The following is a 22,246-nucleotide window of genomic DNA, read 5'->3' as shown; positions in this document are numbered from 1 at the left end:
TACTTGCCCTACATTTCTGGATTTCTCAGGTATTTTTTGTTTTTTGTTTTCATTGTCTAATTTTAACATATTTTCTTTAATTAGTCTGTCTTCCAGTTCTGATCACTCTTTTTATCTGACCTGGTTCATCAATCACCACCCCCTGGGTGATGTTTGATCAACCTGGTCTGCATTCCTCAAGACACAGTTAGAACCATTTTTGCCTCCAGTGCTCCATCTGAGTCATTTTGAATATACTGGCCTCAGTCTGATCTTAGGCTATTCAGGTCAACTAGCCCATGAAGTATTCAAATTGAACTCCATCTGTAGCCTACACTGCATGACCCAACTTCTGTGTTACACCTATCTCCATCATTTCTCTTTGAATAAAATTCCCCCTACTATCTTTCACATGGGTCATAAATAATATTATAATTAACAGATAGGATGCCATTCTTGGCAGTATCAGATTCATTATTGGATTCCAGCACTTCTTGCCAGAGATGTCAAGTATGCAGATCACAGTTCTTTTCATTTTTAAAGGCTTATATATTTCAGTTGAAAGTCAGAATTACAGAGAGGGAAAAAGGGGGAGACAGAGATATTCTTAATCCCCAGGTTCACTCCCCGAATGGCCACAAAAGCCAGGGCTGGGCCAGACCAAATCCATTTGCCAGGATTTTCATCCAGGTCTTCCATGTAGGTGCAGAGACATAAGGACTTGGGCCACATTTCACTGTTTCCTAGGTGAATTAGCAAGGAGCTGGATTGCAAGTGGAGCAACCAGGACACCAACAAACTTCCATGTGGGATGCCAGCACTGCAGATGTCAGCTTAACCCACTACATCACAGCACTGGTCCCAACATCATTCTTTTCTTTACTTCTCTGTTGGATTTGAGGCACGTTAGAGAATGAGACCCCTGGCATATTGTTCCAGACACAGTTCTGTTAACACTACTCAGGGAAATTTGATTCCTAGGATTCTGAGTGTATTCTCTGAGCTTTATTGAGAGTCCTGGACTTCATGTTAAAAGAACCTCCTAGATTGGAAAGTCCTTTTAGTGGCTGGCTGTCTTGAGTTTGAGTCTCCCATGGCTCTCTGGGCTGGAGTGTTTTTTTTCTTTTACCTTTGTGAGGTCTCTGTATTGTCCATTTGTTCCTGTTCTCTTATGAGAATACAGTAGAAGATGGACCCAGTTCCTAGACCCTGCCACTCATGTGGCAAACTGGATAAGTTTTCATGCTTCTGTCTTCAGGGTGTTCCAGACCTTGCTTTTGTGGCTGCTTGGAAAGTGAAGCAGGAGATGGAAGATCTCTGTGTGTGTGCGTGCATGCATGCCTGCCCCTCTGAGCTTAGCTCCTGCATCCTTGTGTGTGTCCTGCTTGACTTTTCCTTTGCCACTTCATCCCCTTGTTTCATCACAGTCAGATTAACTTTGTTTCCTGCTTTTACTGAGCTCTCAAAGGACATAGACTGCACCCCCCCCACCAAATACAAGAAGTTCCAATGGAAAAAAGTTTTTTTGGAGAGAGTCTGAATATTTGATTGCCACTGATGGGCTGTGGAGACATTCAAACTGTTGCTAAATATATTCTTAGCCTCTACCATAAAATGAAGCCCACAGTCAACATAACATTATATACTGTATTAAAAGAAATATATCACTTATACAGTTTACCTTTTAGGCGATCTATTAATTATCACAGGTCAGGGAGAACATATGTTATTTTTCCCTTTGGGACTGGCTTATTTCACTTAGTATGATAGTTTCCAGTTTCATCCATTTCGTTGCAGAGGACCAGATATTTTTTACCACTGTGTAGTATTCCATGGTGTACATATCCCATAGTTTCTTTATCCAGTTTCTTTTGATGGGCATTTGGGTTGATTCCATGTCTTAGCTAGTGCCAACTGACCTTCATGAAGTTTGTAACTGTAAAGCTGTATAGTTCTACATACATTCCTATGGACTTACTTCTAAGGGTACAGTTTAAAATCTTGCCATGGGACCCCAAGTCCCCTTAAGCTGGGTGGTAAAATCACATTTTAAGAATTGAAGTGATCATATGAATAGGAATAAGTGATAAAGTGACCATATAGGTAGGATTATGTGTTAAAGTAATCATATAAATAGGATTAAGTGTTTGGTAATAATAATAGATAGAATTAAAAAGGAGCCAGTGCTCCAATGCAGGAAGAAATACATACAGCAGACTTGTAAAATGACAATCACTTTAAGTAGCACTATGACCTCAGAATCAGCGCTTAAGGCATTCTGGTCTGGCTGAAATGCCCATGAGAGCATTTCAGGAATGGAAAGCCAAGACACTGTGGCAAAAATTGTCTTATGTGAAGGACCTCTGTGGGTGAGACCTCAGTGGAAAGAAGTCATCAAAGAAGGATGTGCTGTTTTCTCTGAACGGAGGAGAGAACCTCTACTTTGCTTATGGCCTTGTCTAAATACAGAAGGAGTTTGTGAATTCAAATACTTCCTTAGCATATGCAGCTCATGTCAAGAGCCTCAAGTTATCATTGACATCATATATAAGAATATTAATTATTAACAGGAGTCACTGTGAACTAACTTACCATACAGGACATTTGTTGTCAAAGAGTTGTATTATAACAGTTAATAGCAAAACTTATTCTCAAAGAGTTACTTAATTTCAATGGAGAATATTCTCATGTTCATAAGTTATAGTTATGTCTAAGTTCTCACAACAGATTTATCATTCTTGGGTTCCTCCAAGTTAAGTTTCTCAGAAAAATGCTTAAAAAAGAAGTGAAATCAACTTGGAGATAAAGTGACTTTGAACAGCCCTATGTGGCTGACACTTTAGAACAAAAGCTGCATGATCTCTGTTAGCATCTGTCTGTGTTGATATATGTTATGTGTATGTGATGTTTTTCCACATCCAGATGATACAAAGTAATTCCTTTTTGAAGTTAGTTGGATGAGTTCTAGTCAAACTGGCTTACGTATAATAGAGGCCTTATGCCTGTTTGTGTGTAAATTACTAAAATTCCCAGAAACAGAGTAACCCAAATGCTTTTCAAATCTAAGTGAGTAAGGTAAATCTTGTTCAAATAAGAATGCTAATAATATTGTAAATTCAATTAAAGCAACTCTATAGTTGACAGATTTAAGTATAAAATGGGCACATATTTTCTTTCTACTCACCTTGAAAATGGGCACATATTTTCTTTCTACTTAGCTTGACTGGTCCAGTAAGCCACTATTGTTTCTACTGGATGTTTAAAGTAGCATAACTTCAGATCACTTGTTCAGGTAAAGATGCAGTAAAAGTGAAGCATCCTTTACTTCTTATGAGTCAGGCACGTAAGGAATCTAAAACCTTATACAGAAAATGTTTAAGATTCTGCATTCATGCTACTTGCCTACCATGCACATGCTTCAAAAATACTTATTAGGGAATTCATATAAATGATGGCTATTGTTTAATATTATGTCTTCCTAGAACAGAAATCTACATCTTATCTATGTCAGAGAAACTACTGAAACTGTGATTACTGAACACTTGTGTTCAGTAATTAACACATCTTTTTTTCTGTATGGTATTGAGAAACTAAATGTGTTGGAGTGTCTTATAATCATGCAGATGCATAAGTCTTTAGAAATTGAAGTTTGACAAATGTGTTAGTCTGCTACCAATTGCTGGTTCACGACAGAGCTATGTATCTCTGAAATGCATCTGTTGCTATTCCCACAGCATTCTGATGTATTTAGAATTTGGAAGGTGATGTAATTTTGAGGGCACAGTCCTTATAAATATTACCTATTTATGTTCTGTAATACCCTGATCAATTTTCATAGCCCTGATTGTTTCACATTTCATTACTTGAATGTATGTCCTGGCAAGTGTGTAATTTGAAGTCACAAAGATTAAGGATGACATAATTGGATAAATACACAAGGAACCCCACCATGGAATGACCCTGGCTTCATTGTAAACTATCATTCTTGTTCAACATCTATGCAGATTTAATTTATTCTTGAATCCATCATGAGATTGTGTGGCTTTATAGGAATTTGTGCTGTACATTCATTATTTAAGTTGCTGAAGTTCAATGTTCAAAGGATTCTCATAGCTATATGTATTTCTGTTGGTTCAGTGGTTGTACTCCCTCTTTGATTTCTAATTTAGATTCTGATTTCTAATTTTGTTTTCATTTCTATTTTAGCTAATTTGTAAATTATGTTGATTTGTAAAAGAATCACATTTTGATTTCATTGATTTTTTTAAAAGATTTTCTTATTTGAAAGGTACTGAGACAGACACATAGCAGGAGAGAGACAGAAACAGAGTGGGGAAAGCAGTTGATTGATTCCACTCACTGGTTCAATCCCCCAAATAAGTACAATAGCCTGTACTGATTTCTACCAAAGCTAGGAGCTAGGAACTCCATTTGGTTCTCTCATATGATAGCAGGAATTCAGGTACTTGAACTATCATCAGCTACATCCTAGCTGCATTAGGAGGGAACTGGGTTGACAGGCTATCAGCATGCTTGTTCACTCCTCAAATGCCATCAGTAGCCTGGTCCAGGCCTAGATCTCCCAAGTGGACAACAGGAATCCAAGTACTTGAGCCATAATTTGCTACTTTCCAGGCATATCAGCAGGGAGCTGGATACAAAGGAAAGTACCCTGTATTTGAACTGCCACTTGAAATGGGGTGCAGACATCAAGCCACGGCTTAATATGCTGTGTCGTGATGCCATCTCTTCTTTGTCTTTGGTGTTTTTCCTGCGTGCATCCATCCATCCATGATACCGGTTATACTTTTTAAAAATTGCTTGTAGATGAAAAATACAATCTTGGATTAGAGACATTCTTATGTTATACTGGAGGTTACTTCAAAAAGTGACAAAAAAGTGGAATTAATATGTGTTTATTTTTGTGAAAAATATGAATTTTTAAATATAAGAAATTTAATTATGCACTTTGAGGTTCAAAAATGGAGCATCTGGGGCTTGAACTGGTGCTCATATGGGATGCAAGCACCGCAGACAACAGCTTAACCTGCTACACCACAATGTGAGCCCCTACCCCTGGTTATTTCTTAACTGAATTGCTTTGTTGGTTTTGAGTCTCTTGAGCTCTTTATTGATCCTGGATACTAATCCTTTGTCAGCAGAATAGTTTGCATATATTTTCTCCCATTCTGCTGGTTGCCTCCTCACATTGTTGGTTCCTTTCCTGTGCAGAAGCTTCTCTTAGCTTGATATAATCTCAACACTTTTTGGCTTGTAATGCCTTTGTTTTTGGGGTCTTTTATGAGAAGCTGTTCCCTACACCGGTATCTTGCACTGTTCATCTCTAGTAACTTGTTGACATCAGGCCATAAATTTAGATACCTAATCCATCGTGAGTTGATTTTTGTGCAGGGTGTAAAGGCGTGCTCCTTAATCATTAAGTCAGTTAGTAATAATCACAATGGAGAAGATCTGTCTTGGTGGCAATGAAATGATGACCTTGGTGAATATGGGTCTTGCTAGCAATAGTTTTAATATGAAGAACCTGCTATTCCATCAAAAAAATCAAACATTTCAGAGTAATAGGGTCTTAGTTTTAGATACTCCAGGTCCAGAGAGAGTGCACTTGACATCTGTTAGATACAGGATAATCTATTCTGTGTTAAATGCTTATTCTGCCTCACACTTAGTTGCAGAGGCTAAAATGGAAAGCTCTCTTAAAGTGCAACATCATTTTAGTTGAATACAGACCTTAAGGACTCAGATGAGGGAAACATAGACATGAGTTTCTAACATGGGGGTAGAGAATATTAAAGCGACTTGTTTTCTGTGCCATTTGCACTGTCTTGGCTTAGTTCACAACCTCTATTTCTGGCATATTTTGTTGAAATACTTCTCTGTATGATCTTGAGATTACCAGTGTTAAAATTACATGTCTGTCTGTCTTGACATGCAAATTATTTAGCATACCAAATATAGTGAAGCCAAACATCTGGGTGAGGGTCTTTAGGACCAAGGGTTTTTCCCAGGAAATTCTTGGCATACATTAGTATTTGAGTCTCACTAGTTCCTTTAGAAATGGAAACCTAATGTTCTGATGAACAATTTCTGTAGTCTTTTGTGGAAAAAATGGAGGCTTAATTTCCTGTAAGGGGATATGAGGTTATTGTGGGTTAGAGCTAAACACAGATTTTTCCATTGGCAAAATCCTGACCCAACAAATTCACCTGTGAAATGGAAAAATTCAGAGATCCCATTTTCCAACATCATTTGTTGAAGAGACTGTCTTTGTATTCTTTTTGTAGTCTTTTGAACTTTAGAGTCTTTGGGAATGGGAAACCCAAAAAGGTAACAGTAGCCTTTGGAAACTTTCCATTACCAGAGGATAAATTATTTTAAAAAATCAAAAAAAAGAACCAAACCATATTTGAAATGTGTAAAATTATGTATGTAGAGATACAGATGTATACGGATAATGTACACATATATGATATATTAGGATGTCATATATTATATAAATATGTATACGTAACATGCATGAATACATATATAAAATATGTGTGTGTTTAAATATAATATATATACATATATTAGGATGGACTGCTATGAGAAGAATATCTATGAAGTTGGAATGAAAGCCTTCCATGTGTAACAGAATTGTTGGCAGTTATAAATGACATAAGCTATGTAAATATCCAGCACAGTGGTTCACATCAGGCACAGCCCTCCAGCATATTAGTTACTGTCACCCCTTCACATGTCCTGTTGCCACACTGTAATAATGGCACTGGTGGTATGACAGAATGAGAGATTATTTGTGGTCGCAAACAGTGCTCTTCAGGAGCGATCCATTGATGTGTTTGCTAAGGAAACGATGCACTGTTCGTATTCGCACCACAGGAATTCCGGGGTGATGCGAATGTGCTGGGGAAATGGTTAGGGTATTGGTGAGAAAACATCCTCTGTGCACAGCTCCTTAAGCTGGGAAATGGGTGTATGATTTTCATCTAAGGGGCTCTTTGCATTTTTGTGTTTGACATCTATATAATTAAAAGTTCTAGTGATCAGTATTGCAAATTCAGATGCTGCCTAGGCCAGGTAAGTAAAGCAAATGAGAGCAGCAAGCATGGTGGGGACCACAGTAAATTGTTGCAGATGTGTCCTGTTTCAGAAGGACAGGTCATATCGGTTTCACTTCAGTGTTGATGCCTGATATACTGGACAAGAAATTCTAAGTTTTTCATTTACTCAAGATTGATGAAATCATTGTTTATAGAGGAGGACAATTTTAATTTGTACCCGTGTGTCATACAATTGTGGGCAGGTAAAGTCACTTCAGTAATTAAAGACAGCAGGAACAGCCTTGGGGGTGAGTACAAAGTCACAGAAACCATGACCATCTCCAATGAGGGACCATCCTACAACACCTAAGGCCGTGGACATTGAGTAATGTGTGTGTCAGTCCCAGGGAGGTTTGATCACAGAGATATGATGACACAAGATCTCAGAACATTCCAGCCCTTCTTGAGCCTGTGCACTTGGCCGCACACTAGATGACCTTCTTGAAATACGCCTGTACACTGTGAATGTGTTGTACTAAGCTGTCTGTATGATGGCAGGATTACTGACTGATGCCCTGGTATTTTTTATTTTGTCATTGTGTAGATTTTTTTCCTATTCATGAACCTGAATAGTTTGGGACTGCAGGGTTGTAAAGTACATTTTTTACTCCTAGGCCTGAAAGAGTGAGCACAGGAACCTGTACTGAGAAACCTTTTTATGTTCCTGTACATAATAAAGCACAGAGAACCAATACAAAAAATAAGCAAAAGCATTCACATCAGACAAGGAGAAATGGTACTTCTCCATAGTTTATGGCCATTTTTACAAACATAAGATTACTTTTCAGATAGGAAAACAATACAACAGAAGAATCCTTCAGTTGACAATTAGCTTCTGTAATTTCAGTGGCACTATGGAACAAAAAAGGTACTTAGGAAACTCAAATGTCTGTTCTTGGGAACATTGTCTTGTAACATTGATAATTAGATCTCTGAATGTCATCCTCACATGAATTATACCTTAAGTAGTGATTGGGGTGCATACTTTGTTCAAAAAGAGTAGATTTGGCAATTCTAACATATCTTCACATTGTCTTTAGAAAGTTAAAATTCTGTTATAGCAATTCTGAATGCGGTGCTAGTCCAATGAGGGGCATTGCCTTTCTGTGTTTCAACATTCCACGTGTTAGAGTATACATCATGGCTTTCTCAATGCCAAAAACACCTTATCTGTGGGAAACTTAGGCTAAAGCTGCTTGTCTTTTAAACTGTCTCCAGAATATAAGCCAGGACTTGGTTACATATGCAATCATCACAAATTGTGTAAGATTAAAATTTCAAACAAGTCACATTTGTTGGTTATTTCAGGATCGGTATCACTGCAAATACTGCCACAAATCATGTATCATTATTAGAAATGAGAGTTGGATTTCACACCCATATTCTGGACAGGAACTGCTATTGTTCCTCCTTGAAAATCAGTGAAACTTGCCCACAGACAGAGGCACTCTGGTCTGTGTTAAAATAAAATGATTGCTGGTGCTGCGGCTCAATAGGCTAATCCTCTGCCTGTGGCGCCAGAACACCAGGTTCTAGTCCCAGTCACTCCTCTTCCTGTCCAGCTCTCTGCTGTGGCCTGGGAGTGCAGTGGAGAATGGCCCAAGTCCTTGGGCCCTGCACCTGCATGGGAGACCAGGAGAAGCACCTGGTTCCTGGCTTTGGATCAGCATGGTGCGCCGGCCGCAGCAGCCATTGGAGGGTGAACCAATGGAAAAGGAAAACCTTTCTCTTTGTCTCTCTCTCTCACTGTCCACTCTGCCTCTCAAAAAATAAAATGATTAAGATTTATTTATGCAACAGCGAGTGAAGTAGGATTCTAAATTGCTCTTTAGCGTCAAGTTGATCTTTTAAGGGAATAAGATTTTCCTGGAGAGGTTCTACTCAAAGAAAATGCTAGGTAAGGGCAAGAGTGCTTAAAATTTGTGTGCCCTCATGTTCACTTGGACTTACCCCTAATGGTAGAGCTAGAACCAACCATGCCAGGGGATTCCAATTCAATCCCATCAAGGTGGCATATACCAATGCCATCTCACTAGTAAAGTGATGAGTTTAAGTGCACAATTGATCAAAAAGACAGGATTAAGTGTCAGAGGGATTGCACAAATAAGACTAGTGTCTGCAAATACTGATAGAATTAAAAAGGAGCGAATGATCCTACATGTGAAACAGGATACACAGCAGACTCATAGAATGGCAAATGCCCTAAACAGCCTCATAATCAGCCCTTAAGGCATTTGGATCTGGCTAAAAAGCCCATGAGAGTTTCTTAGGCATGGAAAGCCAAGACACTGTGGCAAAAAAAAAAAAAATAACCTAAATGAAAGATCTCTGTGAGGGAGATCCCAGCTGAAAGAATGGGCCATCAAAGAAGGAGGTACCTTTCTCTGAAGGGAGGAGAGAACTTCCACTTTGACTATGACCTTGTCTAAATAAGATTGAAGTCGGCGAACTCAAGAGTCTTCCATAGCCTTGGCAGCTCATGGCAAAGACTCAGGTGATTACTGATGTCATAAATAAGGGTGTCAAGTGTTAAATCAAGAATGGGAGTCACTGTACACCTGCTCCCCACGTACTACCTCAGTCCTTAATGTGTTGTACTATGCAAATTAATGGTAAAATTACTACTCAAACAGTACTCTATACTTTGTGTTTCTGTGTGGGTGCACACTGTTGAAATCTTTACTTAGTATATACTAAGTTGATCATCTTTATATAAAGGTAATTGAACGTGAATCTTGATAAAGAATGGGATGGGAGAGGGGTGGGAGATGGGATGGTTGCGGGTGGGAGGGAGGTTATGGGGGGAAAAGCCACTATAAATCAAAAGTTGTACTTTGGAAATTTATATTTATTAAATAAAAGTTGAAAAAATGTGTATGCTGTATTAAGAGACTAGAACACCTGAAAGACTGCCTTCTGTTCCATCAGAGGGCAATTAGACTTGGCAATACTGTTATATCCATCAGTGGCCCTAAAGGACTTTAACCTGCATCTAAGGGCTAGGCTTAGGCTTGTGTTCCAGTGACCATGAGGGTGTCAGCACTGGCAGCTGGATGCACTGTTGCCATGACTGGTTCAGTGCGGATCACAGGCCAGCGGCTGTGAAGCAACATGACATCATGATCCACATGTTGGGCATGAGCCTCTTCCCAGGAGATGCCATGATGCTTGCTATTGCAGCCTGGGAGTCAAGGAGGACCAGGAGGGTTTGGAAGCTCCGTGTAAACTGTGACAGGTGTTACACTGGGTTTCATAGAACCACCTTTCCCTGGGAAAGTTGAATGCCATTGACTCCCTTACTGTGGGTCCTGGGCTCCTGAAGCCTGGAGCACATGGCCCAAGGTTCCCAGTGCTCAGATTTCTCTCTGTGTTTCCTCCTGTCCTGATGTGATTCCTCTCATGATCTTGGTGATTGTATCCAGGAAAGATGAAAAGATCAAAGTACTACCCAGAGTTATCAAGGAAGAGCAATGCTCGTCACAGCAGCATTACAAAGACAATCTCCACCACTGTTCCAGAGGCCAGGGTCTCAGACTTCTTGGGCACGGCTAGTACCTCCTCCACCAGACCCTTTAACATCTAACCAAGTGTAGGAGCTGGAGCACATTTCATCCCAAGGCACATTTGTGTGGTAAGTGGCAGGCTCAGGAGGCATCTACTTCCCAGTGAGTTATTTTGGTGCAAGCCTCCCAGGTCCCATTTCCACACTTTCTGAAACAAAGGCCACAGAGCAGTTCTGAGGCAGCTGGGCCTTGGAATGCTCTACAATGAAAATAATGCCATTTTGCATTTAAATGAATGAACGAGGGGAAATGTGGCCTTCTAGGCTTGTACAAATATTGTTTGGGACCAGGACCAAGATCAGGGTGACAGACTAAATGCAAGTGGAGAGTCACATGCTGCTTTTTCTTCAGTTTTGATGATTGGTTATAATAATTAACATCTGGTTTTTCAAAATACAATAATTATCTGGAATTTTGAAGGTTTTAGTACATCTTGAAATTTCATCTGGGAGTAAACCTATTCTTAAAGGTAGCCTCCATCTGACAGTACACAGTATAGGAGTGGGAGAGCAGTGCCAGGGTTAAAAACAAGCACAAAATGAATGTCATATATTTCATTTTGTTCCCAACAAATACTGAAGATCCGTGGTTCTCCTCCCTCAGACAAGAAGATGGCAGATGCACAAGCATGACTGAAACTGGAATGCAGGTCACTGTGGATGAGAGAAGGTGTTTGGCAGGTCGCCATTCTGAAACCTGCTCATGACTTGGACTTCTTTGTGCTGGACTTTATGTATTAGGTGAGGTTTTTTTTGTCTTTTCTACTTTGTAGAAGTAAATCTGAACTTTGAAGTCTTTATTGGAAATGGGAAAAGCCATTTCTGGCTCCTGGAAATTTCCCATGATCAGAGTGTAAATAGTTAGAAAATATCAAAGAAAGCAAAGAAGCTACATTTTAAATTCCTTTGACCAATTAAATGTTTATGTGTAGTGTACAAGTGCTATATATCATGAATATACCTCTGTCATGTAATATGCATGTATTCAGATATGTATATTAAATGCATTCATACAAGGATATATTAGGAAACATTTTATGAGACAACGGTAAGATGGGAATGACAGCATTATATGTGTCAAAGAATTGATGGAGTTGTATATGATATAACTTATTTAAGTATCCAGCACAATGCTTTACACCAGGCTGGAGCTACACCGATATGAAGCCAGGAGCTTCCTCTGGGTCTTCCCATGTTGGTGCAGTGTCCAAGGACTTGGCGCATCTTCTACTGCTTACTCAGATCATAGCACAGAGCTGGATCGGAAGTTGAGCAGCCAGGACTTGAACCAGTGTCCATATGGGATTCTAACCCTGCAGCTGGTAGTGTTACCTGGTATGCCACAGCACCGGCCATACCAAGATCAATTTTCAATTAACTTTATACACATGAGATTAACTTTATACCAAGTAAGAAATTCTAACAGATAGTATGAACAAAACTGTTCAACAACCTTCGTGACAAGGGTTGTAAAATTATTGCTTCTCAAAGTGTCAATTTCACTTCTATAGATTAGCTTTTGGGTGCTCTGTTACTTACCACAGATCACATATGATATTTGTCCTTTTGGGAGTGGCTTAGTTCACTAAGTATAATGTTTTCCAGTTTGATCCATTTTCAAACAAATGGCAAGATTTCATTTTTTAATGTTGTGTAGTATTCCATGGTGTACATAGCCCATAATTTCTTTATCTAGCCTTCAACAGACAGACATCTGGGTTGGTTCCATATCTTAGCAATTGTGAATCCTATGATTAATTTCTTGAATTCCATTTCTGGCATTTCCTCAATCTTTTCACCTTCACATACTAATATTGAAATGTTGCACTCCTTCATGGAGGTTACAGTGTGTTCCTTATTCTTGTTTCTTGAATCCCTGAATTTACTTTTAGGCATTTGTAATTTTTTTTCTTTGATGGCTTTTTTCTTTGAACTATCCCTATGTGTCTTAGTGGAATGCCTATGCTTTCACTGAATAGCAAGAGGTATGTGATGGGTGTAGCCAGGGAGTTCTGGTCAGTGCTCCAGGGTGGTACGAGTGTCCAGGGTAAAACCCAAGTTGGATGCGATACTTTTCATCTGGTTAACAGGTTGCTTCTTGGCCACTGAGGAGCTCTGAGAGTGTGATGACACAGCACTCTGTGATTGCCCAGAACCCAGCTACATCCTGTCTCCTCTCATGGGATCACAGTGATCTCTCAGTTTCAGCACCCAGGGTTTTCAGGGTCAAGGAGTGCAGGTGGAGCCACTCTGCCCCTGTAGCCCACCCTGACCAGAGGAGTGGCTCCCAAGTGGTGGAATGAGAAGGCCATGCCGAGATGGGTGCTGGCAATGGAAACTGCCTGGCAACAGGCTGTGATTGGATGGCTTCAGAAACTGCCTGGCAACAGGCTGTGATTGGTTAGGGCATAGACTGCCCCTTGACTGGATTGGCTGCCTTGGCTGTTTAAGCTGCTGTACCAACTGAAATAAATGAGTCTGCAGGCTGCTTGCCTTTGGCCTGCTTTCACCTGGCTCCCGGGGTCTGTGGTGACTCCGTACCTCTTGCCCCTACCATGTTCCTCCTCTCAGAATGAATCCACAGCAACACTCCCAAAGCCATTGCCTGCCTGTGTTCCAGCCCACTGGATAAAGTCCTGTCCTCCCAACCATAACCAGTGCCAGTGGAGTACATGGGTTTTTCTCTCTGGTAAGATCTCTTGTTGCTGTGGATTCTGAGAGGAGGAGCATGGTGGGGGCAAGAGGCATGGAGTCATCACACAGTCACCACACAGGCATGGGGAGTCAGATGAAAGCAGGCTAGAGGTGAGCAGTCCACAGACTCATTTATTTCAGTTGGTACTGCAGTTATATAGCCAAGGCAGCCAATCCGGTCAAGGGGCCATTTATGCCCTAACCAGTCACAGCCTGTTGCCAGGTGGGTTTCTGAAGCCATTCCTGAGTAACTGACACTCGCTTGCCAGTGGCCATTTTGGCATGGCCTTCTCACTCCACCACATTTCCCCTTTTTCATTTATTTTTGAGCAACGGGAGTCATGATCCTTGGCCATACCATTGTTGACCCTATTTCCATGTGGTCTCCATATGCAGCTGTGCCTGTCTTAGGTTGTCCCCCAAAGGCTCCTACCAGTCATTGACTAACCTCCCCTCAAAATGGGAGACCACAAGGAGTGCTTGCTCAGATGGGGGTGGGAATGAAGAACAATGGTAATCAGGAATGGCATGACCACACACAGGCTATGGGCTGTTCGAGTGGCTGACCAGAGCTAGTGGGGGTATAAAACAGTAGCAGATGTGGCTGTGGGCAGTCCCTCAAGGTAGGACGATAAGGTAGCAGCTTGACAATTGGTAGCAGGTGAATCCACTAATAAGGCAGACTCTCAGTCTTGTTCAGCTGGTTCTGGTTGACTGTCACTTGCAGGCTTGATGTTTCTGGTTGGTACCCAAATGGGCTGTCCCACAGTCTCTGGAAAGACACAAGCATATCCTCAGCCCTTGGTTAGCAGAGGGTGTGGTCCCTTCCATTCTCCTGTTGGGATCTTTCCACCTAACCATAGGGGCTGGGGTCTGAGATGGAAAGGATCCCCAGTGTTTATAAGCTGGGCTGACTTGGAAATCAAAAGTAAGAAAATTGATAGTGGAAAGGACCTTAGTCAAAGCAAGCTGTGGTTCTGGGGGCATATGATTGTTTTTCTGTCTTTGTAAGAGATCTTTAATTGCCCTATGAGTTCTTTCAATGATTGCCTGCCCCTGTGGGTTGTATGGGATACCTGTGACAGACTGTATGTTCCAGGATTTCAGGAAGGAATTAAATTCCTGTGGTGTATATGCTGGCCTGTTATCTTCTTTATGGTCCAGGGAACACCAAGGACCAGCATGGCTGACATAACTGCCTTTATCACATTCCTAGCGTTTTCTCCAGATTGGGCTGTTGCAAATATAGCCTTTGACTAAGTATCTACCACCACATGGACAAACTTAAGTTTACCAAAGGAGTTAATGTGGGTGATGTCCTCTTACCAGAGTTTATTAGGAGCAAGGCATTGCGGGTTCACTCCTGCTTGTTGCAGTGGGCCTAATGGGGTGAGGGGGCCACAATTCTTGCAAGAGTGTACTAGGTGTTTGCATTGGCTCATTGTTAGCTCCAGGAAAACAATTTTATGTTGCTTGCTGACATATGAAATTTTTGGTGTAATTAGGAGAATTTATATTTTTAAGGCTCTGAGTGCCAAATCTCTGATCTGATCAAAATAGGCAACTACTCCAATGTGGGCCTGTTCATGAGGATATATGTAGGTGCCGTGGCCTGTAAGCATATCAACAGGTACTGCAATTTCATAGGCAGCATTATTCCTCACCACAGTTTCAGCCTCTTCCTCATAGGAGGCTTTCCACTGTAAGAAATATGGTCTTGACAAACATGGTTTGAGCAGTGTAACCCAGTCAAAATGAGTTTGAAGGTTTCACTGCCCATTGTATTAGTACCTGTTCAAAGTAGGGAGAGTTAGGGCCTGACTCTTGAGAAGCCTTTTTTAGCATAGTAAGGCCATTTACGAACGTTGGAATCCAGGGCCTGAATTCTGCATCTTCTCCTACATTAATGCCAATCATGCAGGTGGGATGGGGTCTAGTGGCTGCCCTGAGAACCTGGGGTGCCCAGGGACTGCCACAAATGTGGGGATGACCTCACATGGGTTATCGCCTGGAGATCATCTAAGTTCATCCCATAGATATTTGTGGAGTGACTGACTAGGCTTTGCAGTGTTGTCTGCTGTCATGTCATTTTCACTGTCAGAGCTCACACTCTCTAAGTCATCAACTGTTGCCTGTGAGGCAGCGGCCTGAACTGACAGGCTGTTATCACTCAGATTCATTATGTTTGGTAATCTGTGTGGGCTTCTGAGAGGGGGTATCTTTCCCATGTTTGAGCGCTTAAGAGTGGCATGCCATGCCAATTCTAGCCAAAGGAAAGATAACCACAGCACTGCTGCCATAGCAAAACAAATTCCTAGCACCTCAGTGGCTGATGGCATTATGCAGGGGGTTCCCTACATTAGACGGACAGTGGTGTATCAGATTGTAAGAATGTCTTGTGCTTGGTGGGGGACTCCCTTGATTCGTTGGGTCAAGGCCATTTGCTCACATGGTGTCTCTGGAGCATCACCTCTTTCAAGTCAGGGAAAATGACTTGGTTCCAAATTTTGGGATGATCAGTCCCTTATGTGAATTCACCGGGCAAACTGAAAGTAAAAGGAGGAGCTGAGAAGCTACGTTACACTTTTGGGTGGTGTAACCTGGGGTCACTTCAACAGAGGACAGGGAAAGGAAAGGGGCAGAGGAGGGGGTTCTGTGCTCACCCTCACAGAACCAAACAGCACACAAAACACTGAGGAGCCTACTTGGCAAAATCAAGGGGAGACCTCACTGAGTCTGACACACTCTCTCTCTTTCTCGGTCACATTGGACACCAGATGTTGCTGTGGACTCATTCTGAGAGGAGAAGCATGGTGGGGGCAAGAGACGTGGAGTCACCACACAGACACCAGGAATCTGCTGAAAGCCGGCTAGAGGTGAGCAGCTCGCAGACCCGTTTATTTCAATTGTATAGTTTATTTCATTTCTATAGCTGAGGCAGCCAATCTGGTCAAGGAGCGGTTTATGCCCTAACCAATCACTGTCTGTTGCCAGGCAGGCACTGTTGCCGGGGGGGGGGGGGGTTTGAAGCTATTCCTGAGTAACTGACACTTACCAGCGGACATCTTGGCATGGCCTTCTAATTCCACCACAGGACAGTATCAACATTTGGATGATGCTGATTCTCTCCAGGCATGAACATAGGAGTTTTTTCTTCATTTTTAATGTATTATTCTATTTCATTCTTTAATATTTTTAACTTTCATTGTAGAGATTGTTGATCTCTTTGCTAAATTCATTCCAAGGTATTTACTTTTTGTAGCTATTATGAGTGGAATTGATCTTGAAATTCATTCTCAGTTATGGAATTATCTGTGTATACCATCACTGTTGATTTTTATGTGTTAATTTTTTATTTTGCCATGTCACCAAACTTTTTTTGTTTTCTTTTTTTAAACTTTTATTTAGTAAATGTAATTTCCAAAGTACAGTTTATGGATTACAATGGCTTTTCCCCCCCCATAACTTCCCTCCCACCTGCAACCCTCCCATTTCCCACTCCCTCTCCCATTCCATTCACAGCAAGATTCATTTTCAATTATCTTTATATACAGAAGATCAATTTAATATGTATTAAGTAAAGATTTCATCAGTTTGCACCCACACAGAATATAAAGTGTAAAATACTGTTTGAGTACTAGTTATAGCATTAGTTCACACTGGACAACACTTTAAGGACAAAGATCCCACATGAGGAGTAAGTACACAGTGACTCCTGTTGTTGACTTAATAATTTGACAGTCTTGTTTATGGCATCAAAAATCTCCCTAGGCTCTAGTCATGAGTTTCTAAGGCTATGGAAGCCTCTTGAGTTTGCTGACTTCAATCTTATTTAGACAAGGTCATAGTCAAAGTGGAAGTTCTCTCCTCCCTTCAGAGAAGGGTACCTCCTTCTTTGATGGCCTGTTCTTTCTACTGGGATCTCACTCACAGAGATCTTTCATTTAGGCTTTTTTTTTGCCAGAGTGTCTTGACTTTCCATGCGTAAAATACTCTCATGGGCTCTTCAGCCAGATCCAAATGCCTTAAGGGCTGATTCTGAGGCCAGACTGCTATTTAGGACATCTGCCATTCTATGAGTCTGCTGTGTATCCCACTTCCCATGTTGGATCGCTCTCTCCCTTTTTTATTCTATCAGTATTTGCAGACACTAGTCTTGTTTGTGTGATCCCTTTTACTCTTAAACCTATCAGTGGGATCAATTGTGAACTGAAATTGATCACTTGGACTAGTGAGATGGCACTGGTACATGCAGTCTTGATGGGATTGTATTGGAATCCCTGGTACATTTCTAACTCCACCATTTGAGGCAAGTCAGCTTGAGCATGTCCCAAAATGTACATCTCCTCCCTCTCTTATTCCCACTCTTGTATTTAACAGAGATCACTTTTCAGTTAAATTTCAACACCTAAGAATAATTGTGTGTTAATTACAGAGTTCAACCAATAGTAGTAACTATAAAAGGGATAAAGTATTAAGTTGTTCATCAACAGTCAGGGCAAGAGCTGATCAAGACACTGTTTCTCATAGTGTCCATTTCACTTCAACAGGTTTCCTTTTTTTGAGGTTGGTTAGTTGTCACTGATCAGGGAGAACATATATTTGTTCCTTTGGGACTGGCTTAATTCACTCAGCATGATGTTTTCCAGATTCCTCCATTTTGTTGCAAATGACCAGGTTTCATTTTTTTGACTGCTTTATAGTATTCTATAGAGTACATGTCTCATAATTTCTTTATCCAGCCTTCTGTTTATGAGCATTTGGGTTGATTCCAGGTCTCAGCTAGTGTGAATTGAGCTGCAATAAACATTAAGGTGCAGACAGCTTTTATGTTTGCCAATTTAAATTCCTATGGGTAAATCCCAAGGAGTGGGATGGCTGGGTCGAACGGTAGGGTTATATTCAAGTTTCTGAGGAATCTCCAGACTGACTTCCATATGGCTTTACCAGTTTGCATTCCCACCAACAGTGGGTTAGTGTCCCTTTTTCCCCACATCCTTGCCAGCATCTGTTGTTGGTAGATTTCTGCATGTGAGCCATTCTAACAGGGGTGAGGTGAAACCTCATTGTGGTTTTGATTTGCATTTCCCTGAATGCTAGTGATCCTGAACATTTTTTCATGTGCCTGTTGGCCATTTGGATTTCCTCTTTTGAAAAATGTCTATTGAGGTCCTTGGCCCATTTCTTAAGTGGGTTGTTTTGATGTTGTGGACTTTCTTGATCTCTTTGTAGATTCTGGTTATTAACCCTTTATCTGTTGTGTAGTTTGCAAATATTTTTTCCCATTCTGTCGGTTGCCTCTTCACTTTCCTGACTGTTTCTTTTGAAGTACAGAAACTTCTCAATTGGAAATCCCAAGTGTTAATTTTGGCTTTGACTGCCTGTGCCTCCCGGGTCTTTTCCAAGAAGTCTTTGCCGGTACCTATATCTTGCAGGGTTTCTCAGGTGTTCTCTAGTACTTCGATGGTGTCTGGTCGTAGGTTTAAATCTTTAATCCATGTTGAGTGGATTTTTGTGTAAGGTGAAAGGTAGGGGTCTTGCTTCATGCTTCTGCATGTGGAAATCTAGTTTTCCCAGCACCATTTATTGAATAGACTGTCCTTGCTCCAGGAATTGGTTTTAGATCCTTGATCAAATATATTTGGCTGTGGATGTTTGGGTTGATTTCTGGTGTTTCTGTTCTGTTCCATTGGTCTATCCATCTGTTTCTGTACCAGTACCATGCTGTTTTGACTATAACTGCCCTGTAGTATGCCCTGAAATCTGGTATTGAGATGCCTCTGGCTTTGTTTTTGTTGTACAAGATTGCTTTAGCTATTTGAGTACTCCTGGGTCTCCATATGAATTTCAGCATCATTTTTTCTAGATCTGAGAAGAATGTCTTTGATATCTTGATAGGCATCGCATTGAATCTATAAATTGCTTTTGGGAGAATGGACATTTTGATTATGTTGATTCTTCCAATCCATGAGCATGGAAGATTTTTCCATTTTTTGGTATCCTCTTCTATTTCTTTCTTTAAGATTTTGTAATTCTCATCATATAGATCTTTAACATCTTTGGTTAAGTATATTCTAAGGTATCTGGTTGTTTTTGTAGCTATTGTGAATGGGATTGATCTTAGAAGTTCTTTTTCAGCTGTGGCATAGCCTGTGTATACAAAGGCTGTTGATTTTTGTGCATTGATTTTATATCCTGCCACTTTGCCAAACTCCTCTATGAGTTCCAATAGTCTCTTAGTAGAGTTCTTTGGATCCCCTAAATACAGAATCATATCATCTGCAAAGAAGGATAGTTTGACTTCTTGCTTCCCAATTTGTATCTCTTTAATTTCTTTTTCTTGGCTAACAGCTTTGGCTAAAACTTCAGGACTATATTGAATAGCAGTAGTGACAGTGGGCATCCCTGTCTGGTGCCAGATCTCAGTGGAAATGCTTCCAACTTTTCTCCATTCAATAGGATGCTGGCTGTGGGTTTTTCATAAATTGCTTTGATTGTATTGAGGAATGTTCCTTCTATACCCAGTTTGCTTAGAGTTTTCATCATGAACGGGTGTTGTATTTTATCAAATGAGTTCCCTGCATCTATTGAGATAATCATATGGTTTTTCTTCTGCAGTCTGTTAATGTGGTGTATCACATTGATTGTTTTGCGAACATTGAACCATCCCTGCCTACCATGGATAAATCCCACTTGGTCTGGGTGGAAGATATTTCTGATGTGTTGTTGCATATATTGGCCAGTATTTTATTGAGGAATTTTGCATCTATGTTCATCAGGGATATTGGTCTGTAATTTTCTTTCAATGCTACAACTTTCTCAGGCTTAGAAATTAAGGTGATGCTGGCTTCATAGAAAAATTGGGAGGATTCCCTCTTTTTCAATTGTTCTGAATAGTTAGAGAAGAATTGGACTTAGTTCTTCTTTAAATGTCTGGTAGGATTCAGCAGTGAATCCATCTGGTCCTGGGCTTTTCTTGTTGGGAGGGCCTTTATTACTGTTTCAATTTCTGTCTCAGTTATGGGTCTGTTTAGGTTTTCTATGTCTTCCTGGTTCAATTTAGGTAGGTTGCATGTGTCCAGGAATCTATCCATTTCTGATAGATTTTCCTGTTTGCTGGCATACAAGTCCTTGTAGTAATTTCTGATGATTCTTTTTATTTCTGTGGTGTCTGTCGTTACATTCCCTTTTTCATCTCTGATTTTATTGATTTGGGTCTTTTCTCTTCTTTTTTTTAGTTAGTTGGGCCAATGGGGTGTCAATTTTGTTTATTTTTTCAAAAAGCCAGCTCCTCGTTTGGAAGATTTTTTGTAATGGTTTTTGGATCCAATCCTGTTGATTTCTTCTCTGATTTTAATTATGTCTCTTCTACTAGATTTGGGTCTGGTTTGCTGCAGTTTTTCTAGATCCTCGAGATGAATTATAAGCTCATTTGTTTGGTGCCTTTCCAATTTCTTAATGTAGGCACCTATTGCTATAAACTTTCCTCTTAACACTGTTTTTGCTGTATCCCATAAGTTTTGGTATGTTGTGTTGTTATCCTCATTTACTTCCAGAAATTTTTTGATTTCTCTTTTGATTTCTTCTATAACCCATTGTTCATTCAGGAGCATGTTGTTTAATCTCCATGTGTTTGCGTATGCTCTAGGGATTCCTGAGTTGCTAATTTCCAACTTCATTCCTTTATGGTCTGAGAAGCTGCATGGTATGATTCTAATTCTTTTGAATTTGCTGAGACTTGCTTTATGGCCTTGTATGTGGTCAATCCTGGAGCAGGTTCCATGTACTGCTGAGAAGAATGTAAATTCTTTATATGTAGGATGAAAAGTTCTGTAGATATCTGTTAGATCCATTTGGGCTATAGTGTCCTTTAAATTTACTGTATCCTTGTTGATCTTCTGTCCAGTTGATCTGTCTATTTCTGAGAGTGGAGTATTGAAGTCCCCCAGTACTACTGTATTGTAGTCTAAGTCTCCTTTTAAGTCCCTTAACAAATCTTTTAAATAAACCAGTGCCCTGTAATTAGGTGCATATACGCTGAAAATCATTATATCTTCCTGTTGAATTGATCCCTTAATCATTATATAGTACCCCTCTTTGTCTCTCTTAACAGTTTTTGCATTAAAGTTTATTTTGTCTGATATTAAGAGATGGCTACGCCCACTCTTTTTTCATTTCTGTTGGCATGGTATATCTTTTCCCAGCCTTTCCCTTTCAGTCTGTATGCATCTTTCTTGGAAAGATGTGTTTCTTGTAAGCAGCAAATAGATGAGTTTTGTTTTATAATCCATTCAGCCAATCTGTGCCTTTTAACTGGACAGTTGAGGCCATTAACGTACAATGTGACTATTGATAAGTAGTAACTTTGCCCTGCCATTTGCCAAAGATGTTTTCTAACATATGCTTTGTACTTCCTGTGATCTTTTGCTGTGAAGTTTCCTTCCTTTACCTTCTTTCATATTGATGACCGTGTTTCTGTGTTTCTGTGTGTAACATATCTTTAAGCATCTTTTGCAGGCTGGACGAGTGGCAACAAATTCTTTCAATTTCTGTTTGCTATGAAAGGTCTTTATTTCCCAAAACAGTCACATTGGTGGTTAACAACTTAATGATATAAATTTTAGAGATAATTACAAGTCCTCATAGGAGGACTTGGTTTTTGACTGTTAGGGTTTCTCACAGTACAATTTTCTATACAGTCTTTGTCATAATTGGTGCATGCATAGACACACACACATACACAAAGAGACATATACACATAAACATACTACCATGAGAATGTTTGATGGGTATATACAGGTAAAATCAGTACAGTAATCCATACGGTGATATATTAGCACATATTAAAACATAATAAACAGAAAGAATGATAAAACAGTTATGTTTGTTA

The 22,246-nt window shown here is 40.3% G+C and overlaps 1 long non-coding RNA gene across 9 annotated transcripts in view; it reads left to right on the top strand.

Annotated features, from left to right (window-relative positions):
• The window catches only part of LOC149125258 (uncharacterized), a 140,667-nt gene that overhangs the window by 50,026 nt on the left and 68,395 nt on the right, over positions 1–22,246 (top strand). For 8 of the 9 annotated variants that reach the window (XR_016236862.1, XR_016236860.1, XR_016236863.1 and 5 more), the window contains 2 exons: positions 11,267–11,403; positions 16,134–16,232. This is a non-coding gene — a long non-coding RNA (uncharacterized LOC149125258). Of the gene's footprint in view, positions 1–11,244; positions 11,404–16,133; positions 16,233–22,246 lie in introns of all 9 variants that reach the window. The other variant, XR_016236871.1, reaches the window with a different exon arrangement.

This window comes from Oryctolagus cuniculus, chromosome 7, assembly GCF_051225735.1.
Source record: "Oryctolagus cuniculus isolate XC-2025 breed Fujian yellow rabbit chromosome 7, ASM5122573v1, whole genome shotgun sequence".
NCBI classification, from domain to species: Eukaryota; Metazoa; Chordata; class Mammalia; order Lagomorpha; family Leporidae; genus Oryctolagus; species Oryctolagus cuniculus.
The sequence above is the reverse complement of the archived record's forward strand: the minus strand, read 5'-3'. Positions and strand labels throughout refer to the sequence as shown.